A 9,719-nucleotide genomic window follows, 5' to 3' on the forward strand; every position below is an offset into this window, starting at 1 on the left:
TACAGTAAAAAGGTGGAGCACAGATTGAGATTCCTTGGAGCTAGGAAGGACCTGTTATGCTGGATTGAGGGCCAGTTCAGGTTCAGGCTGCCTGACAAACGAGGTCTCCAAGGGGAATGCTGTCAGAAAGTTGGCTTTTCCTCTGTCATGCCAAATGTAGACATTAGGCTTAGGAAAGATGGGCCAATTGCTGAAATACAGTTTAGGAGGTTACCCAGGATATGGGAACCATGCTCATTATGTCAGTTACAGGTGAGGCCTGACTTCTATGAGCAGTTTAATATTCTCACTGTGTTCCCTCCTCCACAAACAAACATGGGGGCCAGGGGGGAGCAAAGTTAAATTAAATCATGAAAAAATAATTCGTGCTAATTTTTAAAGTAAACATTGATTTAAGCTTTTCCAACCCTCTTCCCTGACAACAAACAAAGAGACAACATTCATTTGCAGTATATGCTCTGGAAAACTGAAAGTCCGCACCTCTTCAGGCAGGTTTGGGAATGAATTTGAAGCACTGAGAACATAAGACCCTCCCTCTCACCTTTATTTTTTCTTGATATCAGGACTTTGTAGGAAGCATTCTTTTTTTTTTTTTTGTAGGAAGCTTTTTTTAATCTTGGAATTTTGAGTATGCAATGCAGTGTCAAGCACAGAGTATTTGCTTGATAATTTTTTGTGTACAAATGGATGAGCTACATATGTGTGTAACCTTTAAACATTGTGAGTCACTAAATTGTACACCCATAACTTATATTATTGTACAGCAACTATACTTCAATAAACAATAATAAAAATATATAAATATATCTGTGAGTCACTTGCCAACTTCAGTCCTCTACTATGTTTTACTCATATATGTATACTGAAGGGCATTTGTGGGGGGGTATTTGTGTATAATACAAGCTATTATTATTATATTTGTGTATAAGATAGAGACACATCTTAACACTTGTCAGGAAAATTAAGTTTAAGTGATCATGTATACATTATTCACCATGGCCTTTCACTTAAAATTACAAAGTGGGGCTTCCCTGGTGGCGCAGTGGTTGAGAGTCTGCCTGCCAGTGCGGGGGACGCGGGTTCGAGCCCTGGTCTGGGAGGATCCCACATGCCGCGGAGCGGCTGGGCCCGTGAGCCACGGCTGCTGAGCCTGAGCGTCTGGAGCCTCTGCTCCGCAACGGGAGAGGCCGCGATGGTGAGAGGCCCGCGCACCGCGATGAAGAGTGGCCCCCCGCTCGCTGCAGCTGGAGAGGGCCCTCGCACAGAAACGAGGACCCAACACAGCCAAAAATAAACATAATAAATAAATAATAAATAAAAATTAAAAAAAAAAAAAATTACAAAGTGAACCATTTTGTTTTCATGCCAACATATTTGAAAAGTAAGCTTTTCTTATTTCTCATTATTTTTCTTGTTTTTCACAGCAAAATGTATTGATGTACATATATCATTGATATATGATAGACTGTGCTGAAATATATACATATACTTTATGTATAAAGTTCATGATTTAAATTGACAAATATTTTTTATAAGATCTAATGAAACACAACAGTATACCACAACACTGTCCCAATCCAAGGCCCACTTCCAAGAAGCAATAACTTTCAGCTTTTTAGCAATTTCTTTAGGAATTGATTTCCATGAAGTAAATAACCTGCTTGTACTGATATTTCTTAATTTTGCATTTTTTGACATTATCTTTTGACTTTATCACGTGTAAAGTGGAGATTGAGTTCATTCTCTTAGGCACACACGTTCACACACCTATATACCATTCTCCATCTTTCGCAATGTGAACATTTCACAATTTTAGTGAAATCTATAGGCAGTGTTTATGAAATGATGGAATTATTGCGTGGCCACAGATTGCATTGTGAATACACTTCCAATATTTTGTTTCTTAATGATCATTGCCTTGTTTTTCAGGTATGATCTTATGGCAAAGTTGTCCTGAAACCTCTGATGGTTAAAACTACCCCCAGAATGGTCAAATGCAGCAAGTAACCTATCCATTCTGATTTGTTTTATTGTTGGTTTGGAGGACATTCCTACTGAACCATGTTGCCCCTGGCCCCTATGAAAGGATTATTCTCCAGTACTAGCACTCCTGCCACATCCTGGGTGATTGCTCCTGCCCTGCGTTAGATGCCCATTTCCCTGGTTCTCCTGCCTTCTTACTTAGTTTCCTTCTTGTGTGGGAGTAGGGTATCTTCCTTCTGAGAAAGTGTGTATGGGAAATAAAATGTTGAGACCTTCTGTTCTTGACAGGGTTTTCATTCTACCTTACCATCTGATTGGTTCAGTTGAGTAAGAATTCTAGGTGAAAGTTTCAAGACTATTTTGTCTTCTAACTTTTCCATTGGTGTCTGACTTTCAGTGTTTCTATGATGTAAAATGCCACCCTTATTCCCAATCCTTTGTACGAGACCTATTTATTTTCTCCAAAAGCTGTCTGGGTCATTTCTCGTGTTCTCAGCTTCACCACAGTGGGCCTTGATGGAAATCTGTTTCACTGTGATGGGCTCTTAATGGGCCTTTTCAATGTTTATATTTATTTCCCTGACTTTGGGGAAATACATTATGTTAGTATTTTGGTAAGGTCCTCTCCTCTGTTTTCTTGTTCTCTTTCTAGAACTATTATTCAGATGTTTGATTCTAGGCATTGATCCTCAAATTTTATAATTTGTCTTATCATATTCCTTTGTTATTTTTCTTCTCTTTCCTTTTTTTTTAGTTTTTTAGAGACTTTTTACTCTTTGAAAGTTCCTGTACATAGAATCCTGTCCTTATTTTATTCATGGAATCAGTACCTATTTGGATATGAATTATAGTGCTTTTTCTTCTATTCCTTGTGATTTTCCTTATTTTCCTCCAAGTTTCTTTCTTCCTCTCTCCCTCCCTCTTTCCCTTCTTTCTTCTTTCTTTCCTGTTTGTATGCATTGGGCACTAACTTACATTTTAAGGGCTTTCCTCAAATGTCTAGTGATTCTGGATTCTGCTGAGCCATTCATTTTTAAGAGTAAGACACTAAAAACCTGATTGTTTGCGGGTAGACCTGATAGGCTAATGGCCCTTACGGGAGGGCTATTGGTTGAGGCCCTGTTGGATACCTTCAAAACCTAGATCTCTGTCTCATTTCTTGCCTTCATTTCCTCAGAGAAGAGTTCTGATTCCTCTCTAACAGAGTCCTTGAAAATAAAACAATGTTGGCATCTATAAATAATGTATTGTTGTTGTTTAACTTTTACTCTCACACTTTAAAGTAACAGATCTTTACAAATTTAGTTTTGAAATTTTGATGGGAAATATCTAAATGCAAACTGGAAGAGGAAATTTATAATTTGTCAAAACCTTCATGACAGAAAATTTTACCAAAAAGTTCTACTTATAAGACAGTAACAGCTGAATTCCTACATGAGATAACTGGTTGGTTTTGTCTTCATGGTTTTCTCATTTGATTCCTGGGGGCTAATGTGAAGCAATACTTATAAGATTCTTAAAATAACCAAAATGTGGGGGACCTCCATGGGTCCAGGCCAGGCTGTACCCAGACAGCTCACTTATAATTGCACACACAGCTTTTTCCTAGTGACTTGGTGATGGCAGGAGAAAAGAAAATAAACAAAATTTCAGTGTCTTCTTCAGTACATAAGAGTCTTCAGAGTTTAGAAGTCAAGACCACTCAGAGTTCTAATTCTAGTAATTTATTAAATGGAACTGCCCTTGTGACCTCAAACAGGGAGTGCCCTGATTAAAAAAAAAAAATGAGCAGTACACTCCCTTTTCACCTCTAACAGCTGGCTCAAGATTGATATCTGCCATTTCTGCCTTCACTAAGGTTTCAGGTAATAAGAGCTGGTAAAGAATTTGGTGAGGTTGGAATAAAAGCCTTTTATAATACTAAGAACTGTCAGAGGGTTTAAAAAATTGACCACAGTACATTGTTGCCAGGAAGAACTTCTTTGTGGGATGTGATAAGCAAGTGGATATCAACTCATATCAACACCATGAAACACTGCATTGTTGGTCATCAAAGTGGTGATACATCACATCAGAGATGGATGAAGTTATTTGTGCCTATTCCAATGCCAAGATTACAGAGAAGGTAACTATGGCCATTACTTCAAATCTGTAAACTTTGTGTCTTTGTCCCCAGCGGAATATACTCTAAGTTGCCCAAGGTCAAAAAGGATTTAAAAAAATGAGAAAAATGGAAGAAAAAAACTTTCCCAGTGCTGAACACAGACACACACATAGGCATGCATACTTGAGTGTTAACAGAAAAGGAACTCAAGGTAAGTAGCACAGGAGTTAACAGGCAAACTAACAACTGATTTCTAATGTAATCCAAGACAATGGAGCTCTCTACAAGATAGGTGATATTTATAAACAAAGTGAAAAATGAAAGATGACTTAAAAAGATTCTCTACTTTACAGAGGATCTATCTCGGAGCTCCTTTCCTGAGTTTATTTCCTTGAGTTTTTTGACAGGTTTTAGATTATTAACTGATGCAATTGTTGGAGAGTTGAGGCTGAGGGGAGAGGAGTATGGGCAGCTGCTGTTAGGTGAAAATTAATCAGAAAAAGAAAACTCTTTGAATTGATAATTTAGGGAACTGGGAAACAGGACTCACAAAAAATCAATTTGATTTTTTGCATGACTTTATAAAAACATGATTTTTGATAATTGGCAAACTACATTCACAAAAACCCATAAAATCAATATTTATTTCTCAAAGGCTATACACTGTGGGCATGAATGATACTTTGTTGGAAGAAAAGGAATCCTTGGCTTCTTTCTTGGCTTACACCAGTAGTTCTAGGACTTTTAAGTTTCATAATCAATAAAATTAAGACAACTAACAAGAAAAGATTTGTATGCAGATGGGTAGGGGGATCAGACACAGGGTCACCAACTTACCTTTTTTCACAATAGAGACTTTAAACAAAGCAAAATCTACTATCTTACTATTTATTTCATTTCATATAAGGACATAAAATCTGAAAAAAAAATGAGTACAGTCTCAAAATAAAAAGCAGTCCTTTATTAGCTTAAAATAAATTAAACAAAGATTTTACCCCATGATCTTTAGGTTTTTCATCTTGGAACATGCATGTAAACACCTTTGCATGGTACAGCAATGGTTATTGAGGGAAAGTTTGTGAGCCACTGATTCAGAGATTACCAGATAACTGAAAGTCTATTTGATCCTGATATAACTAAGAAGTGAAGCTAGGAAGGGGCTCAGAAATTGGTTTTTTAAATTATTTGTTTTACAATTAAGGAATGAAGGCTTTGTCTTGCCTAGGGTAGCCCGGCAAACCAGGGCTGTATGGGGTTTCGGCCACCTCTCATGTCCAATGCGCTGTACAATGTTCCAGTCATTCCTCCCTTTGCTTGAGATGCTAACATTTTAGCACAAGGACTCCTTTCAGTTGAAGGGCTTCCACTATCAGTAAGTATTTATTGGGTACCTGCTCAGAGCAAGTCTTAGTAGAGAGGAAGAGTTTTTTTTTTTTTTTTTCTCAAGTTGAGCATGATGCAGTCTGGATGAGAGGTTCAGTACATGACAATAAACCTAACACTGTGTGATAACACAGGGTTGAACATTTCATGAGTAGGCAGACAGCAAGTATCAACAGGGGCTGGGGAGACAGAACAGTCGTGTGTTTCTGAGAAACATTTATAGGAAGCAGTGCTGCTACTTAAAATTTGGATTTTAGGCCCAGAATGCATATCTGACTATCTAAGCACGAAGAAGGTGGAGACTTGCTGGACCTCTCGCAAGGGCTTTGGACATCTTTACCTTGCATCATTTTAGTTCTGACAAGACAAAGAACTCAGGAATGGGGGAGTTTTGAAGACGGCAGGAGGACAAGCAGCGAAACATACAAGACCCCTTTTTCACTCTCATTAAATGCTGCAACCTTCACTATTAAATATGCTCTTGACCTTGCAGGACAAACTCTAGAAGCAAATTTCTCATCTGCCGGCCTCTCCCTGGGCCTTCTGCGACATACTGTCGCTCAGACAAGGACTGTTCTTAATGGGTTTATGGGAAAGGCTTGGCCTGCCTTTCCATCTGCACCTTCTGCTGGCTCCCTCTGAAAAGCACTAGCTTGCCATACGACATTCCCTTGAATTATTTAGATTGGTAAATCTTTCTGCATCTCACATCTTTAGTCCATCTGTTAGCCGGAGCTTTTCCTTTATAGGAAGTGTCCTTTATGCATGCTGGCATCTGTCAGCAGTACACTTCCCTCTTTTATTCATGATCTTCTATGGGAGAGGGTACAAGCTGCAGAAACGCCGCATGCCTGGTATGCATTTCATTTTAATGGAAGATTACATGACTGGGGTGCTGGTTTATTACCTTGCTCCACATGCATCCATTCATCACCTGGCTGCCCCCTCACCCAGCCTGTTAGGAGGTGCTGGCCCTTCTGCAGTCCCCTGGTCCCAGCTTTATGCAGGAAGTGGGCTTGATGGGGGAGAGAAAACTGATCCTTTAAACAAAGATGAAAGATCATGAGAAAAGAAAAATATATAGTGGAGAATCATGGGCCAGGGGAGAGGGACAAGGTCTTGACCTCAAGCCAGTACCCAGATGCAGACATGGAATTATTTATACAAATCACTAGATACATTAAGGAAAATGTTGTCATGAACACCATATCGTAGCTGAGTATATTCTCCCTAAAAATCATGCTCTTAAACTTACATATTTTTTTCTATTTTTCACTCACAGGATAATTAAATCTCAGAGGACTTTCTCATCCAATTTTATATTTAATGCTGGAATAACCTCTATAATACTGTTTGCCAGATGTAGATTATCTGCAAGAAATAATCTTCTACAGGAATTTTTTAATTGTTTTATGTTATTATTTTGATATCAATCTAAAAATAATCAATATAAGGATAAGCTAAATAGGGTGACCATATATCTTGGTCACACGGAACATTGGTGGCTTATGCCTCTTGTATATAAATTAATGTCTGACAGTTATTTTATCACTCTCCTTTCACTTACAAATGTGTGCTGGTTTGAATCCTAAATTATGGTCACTCTAATAAAAAACCATGTGGATGATCACTCTGTATCTGACTATGGCCAATATGATTTCAGCGCCCATGTTAGCAATTCTACTGACTTTCTCATTGGTACCATGTCAAGCTACTATGGACATTATGGCGATGAACCCAGTGAGGAAGAGACCAATATCTCTATGTAGAAGATGATTTCTCTCTTACCTCCTGCCAATATGGGGAGAAAGCAACAACCTACCTAAGAGGGATGGAAGATGGCATTGGGGATCAACTGGACTTCAAACATACTTTTAAGCAATCTTCCTATTTCAGTCCCTTTGTATCCCACCCCCCTTCAGATATAGCAGGTGACTTTCTAGAGTTCTAAACCTTAAATTGGGTTGCTTCTCCTTGGTCCTTTCTCTGAAGGCTTGGGTTTTGGATATTTTTGCTCTGCTAAGTATGTTATAGGCAGTCCATATGCTTTCTCTTTTCCAAAATGCTATCTTTATTATTTATCTGTTACCATGTTTGCTCTTCTTTTGAATGTATCAACTTATATTTATTAAAAAATTTTTCTATATAATTCTAGTGAAATTCCAGGAGGGAGCAGAGATCATCTGCAATCCATCTTCTAGGTTTAACTGGAGATCCTTTTATCTCTTTTCCAGTGTAGAGATTTCTGATAATATGAAAAGGTACTGAGCTCTTCTGCCATACTGAATGTCTCTTCATAACACAACCCATTGTTCTCTGGCTCCTTTCAACTTCCAATTATTATAATAAATGTAAATTATAAGATCCATGGAAGTAAGTTTTTTTTTTTTTTCAATGTTGCCACTAAAGTGACAAAGAAATGATGTATTATATGGCCCTTGTCTTTTAGATAATGATAATCTTTTTAGGGTTTTGGTCTCAACAAATCAAGAGGTTTGCCAGAAATAATTGAAAATAAAGACTGCTGCTCTTATTGTCCTTAGCAAGTAAAACCTCAGGTCACCAAATTTGTTTAGCCTTCTGGGCAGGTAAAATGTAGATAAGAGCCCCAAATTTCTCCCATTCTATGGACACTACATTTGCACTGGAGTGACTAGGACATAGAGAAGCCTCAGTTTTCTGAAAAATGTAGACTAAAGATGTCCTTTCAGCGAGGACCTTCAAGATGGTAGAGGAGTAAGACGTGGAGATCACCTTCCTCCCCACAAATACATCAAAAATACATCTACATGTGGAACAACTCCTACAGAACACCTACTGAATGCTGGCAGAAGACCTCAGACTTCCCAAAAGGCAAGAAACTCCCCTGGGTAGGGCAAAAGAAAAAAGAAAAAACAGAGACAAAAGAATAGGGATGGGACCTGAACCTGTGGGAGGGAGCTGTGAAGGAGGAAAAGTTTCCACACACTAGGAAACCCCTTCACAGGCAGAGACTGTGGGTGGCGGAGGGGGGAAGCTTCGGAGCCGCAGAGGAGAGTGCAGCAACAGGGGTGCAGAGGGCAAAGCAGAGAGATTCCCACACAGAGGGTCAGTGCTGACAAGCACTCACTGACCTGAGAGGCTTGTCTGCTCACCCATAGGGGTGGGTGGGGGCTGGGAGCTGAGGCTCGGGCTTTGGAGGTCAGACCCCAGGGAGAGGACTGGGGTTGGCTGCATGAAAACAGCCTGAAGGGGGCTAGCACACCACAGCTAGCTGGGAGGGAGTCCAGGAAAAAGTCTGGACCTGCCTAAGAGACAAGAGACCAGTGTTTTGGGGTGCGTGAGGAGAGGGGATTCCCACTCTGTGTGCCCACATAAGTACCAGCTCAGACCCCAGACACATGCATGACCACTGACACCACCACCACTGCCACCAAGAATCCTGTGAGCAAGCACAGGTCACTACCCACACCACCCTGGGAGCATGTGTAGCACGCCACTGCCAGGGTCCCATGATCCAGGGACAACTAGCCCCAGGAGAACACATGGTGTGCCTCAAGCTGTTGTAATGTCACGCCAGCCTCTGCCGCTGCAGGCTTTCCCTGCATTCCAATTATGACTACTATACCCCTCCCTCTCCCTGGCCTGAGAGAGCAAGAGAGACCTAATCAGCTGCTGCTTTAACCCCCTCCTGTCTGGGTAGGGAACAGACTCCTGAGGGCAGCCTACATGCAGAGATGGGTCCAAAACCAAAGCTGAACCCCAGGAGCTGTGTGAACAAAGAAGAGAAAGGGAAATTTCCCAGTGTAGCCTCAGGAGCAGCAGATTAAATCCCTGCAATCAACCTGAAAAACCCTGCATTTGAAGAATACCTGATTAGCCAAAGAATGTTCCCAAAATTGAGGCGGTGAAATTTGGGAGCAAATGTAGACTTGAGGTTTGTTTTCTGCATCTGATTGGTTTCTGGTTTAAATTTACCTTAGTTTAGTTTTTAGTACTTGTAATCATTGGTGGATTTGTTTATTGGTTTGGTTACTCTCTTCCTTTATTTTCTTAAATTTTTATTATTTTTAATTTTTTATTTTATTTTTTTGTTATTTTTTTTTTTTTTTCCTTTTTTCTCTTTTTTTGTGTGTGTATGTTTATGTTTCTTTGTGTGATCTTGTCTGTTTAGGTTTGCTTGTAACATTTGTCCTAGGGTTCTGTCCATTTTTTTCATCTGTTTTCTTTTTATGAGTGCGTGTGTGTATGTTTCTTTGTGTGATTTTGT

General features: G+C 39.6%; 1 long non-coding RNA gene across 1 annotated transcript; it reads right to left on the bottom strand.

Moving 5' to 3' along the window:
* Positions 1-579: 579 nt before the first annotated feature.
* Positions 580-5,505, bottom strand: LOC309637501. The gene is made up of 2 exons (XR_014250575.1): positions 1,351-5,505; positions 580-1,026 (listed from the first exon to the last, which is right to left on the bottom strand). It is a non-coding gene; the product is annotated as an uncharacterized lncRNA (long non-coding RNA).
* Positions 5,506-9,719: the final 4,214 nt, after the last annotated feature.

The sequence above is a fragment of the Balaenoptera physalus genome (assembly GCF_965194825.1).
Source record: "Balaenoptera physalus genome assembly, chromosome: 1".
NCBI classification, from domain to species: Eukaryota; Metazoa; Chordata; class Mammalia; order Artiodactyla; family Balaenopteridae; genus Balaenoptera; species Balaenoptera physalus.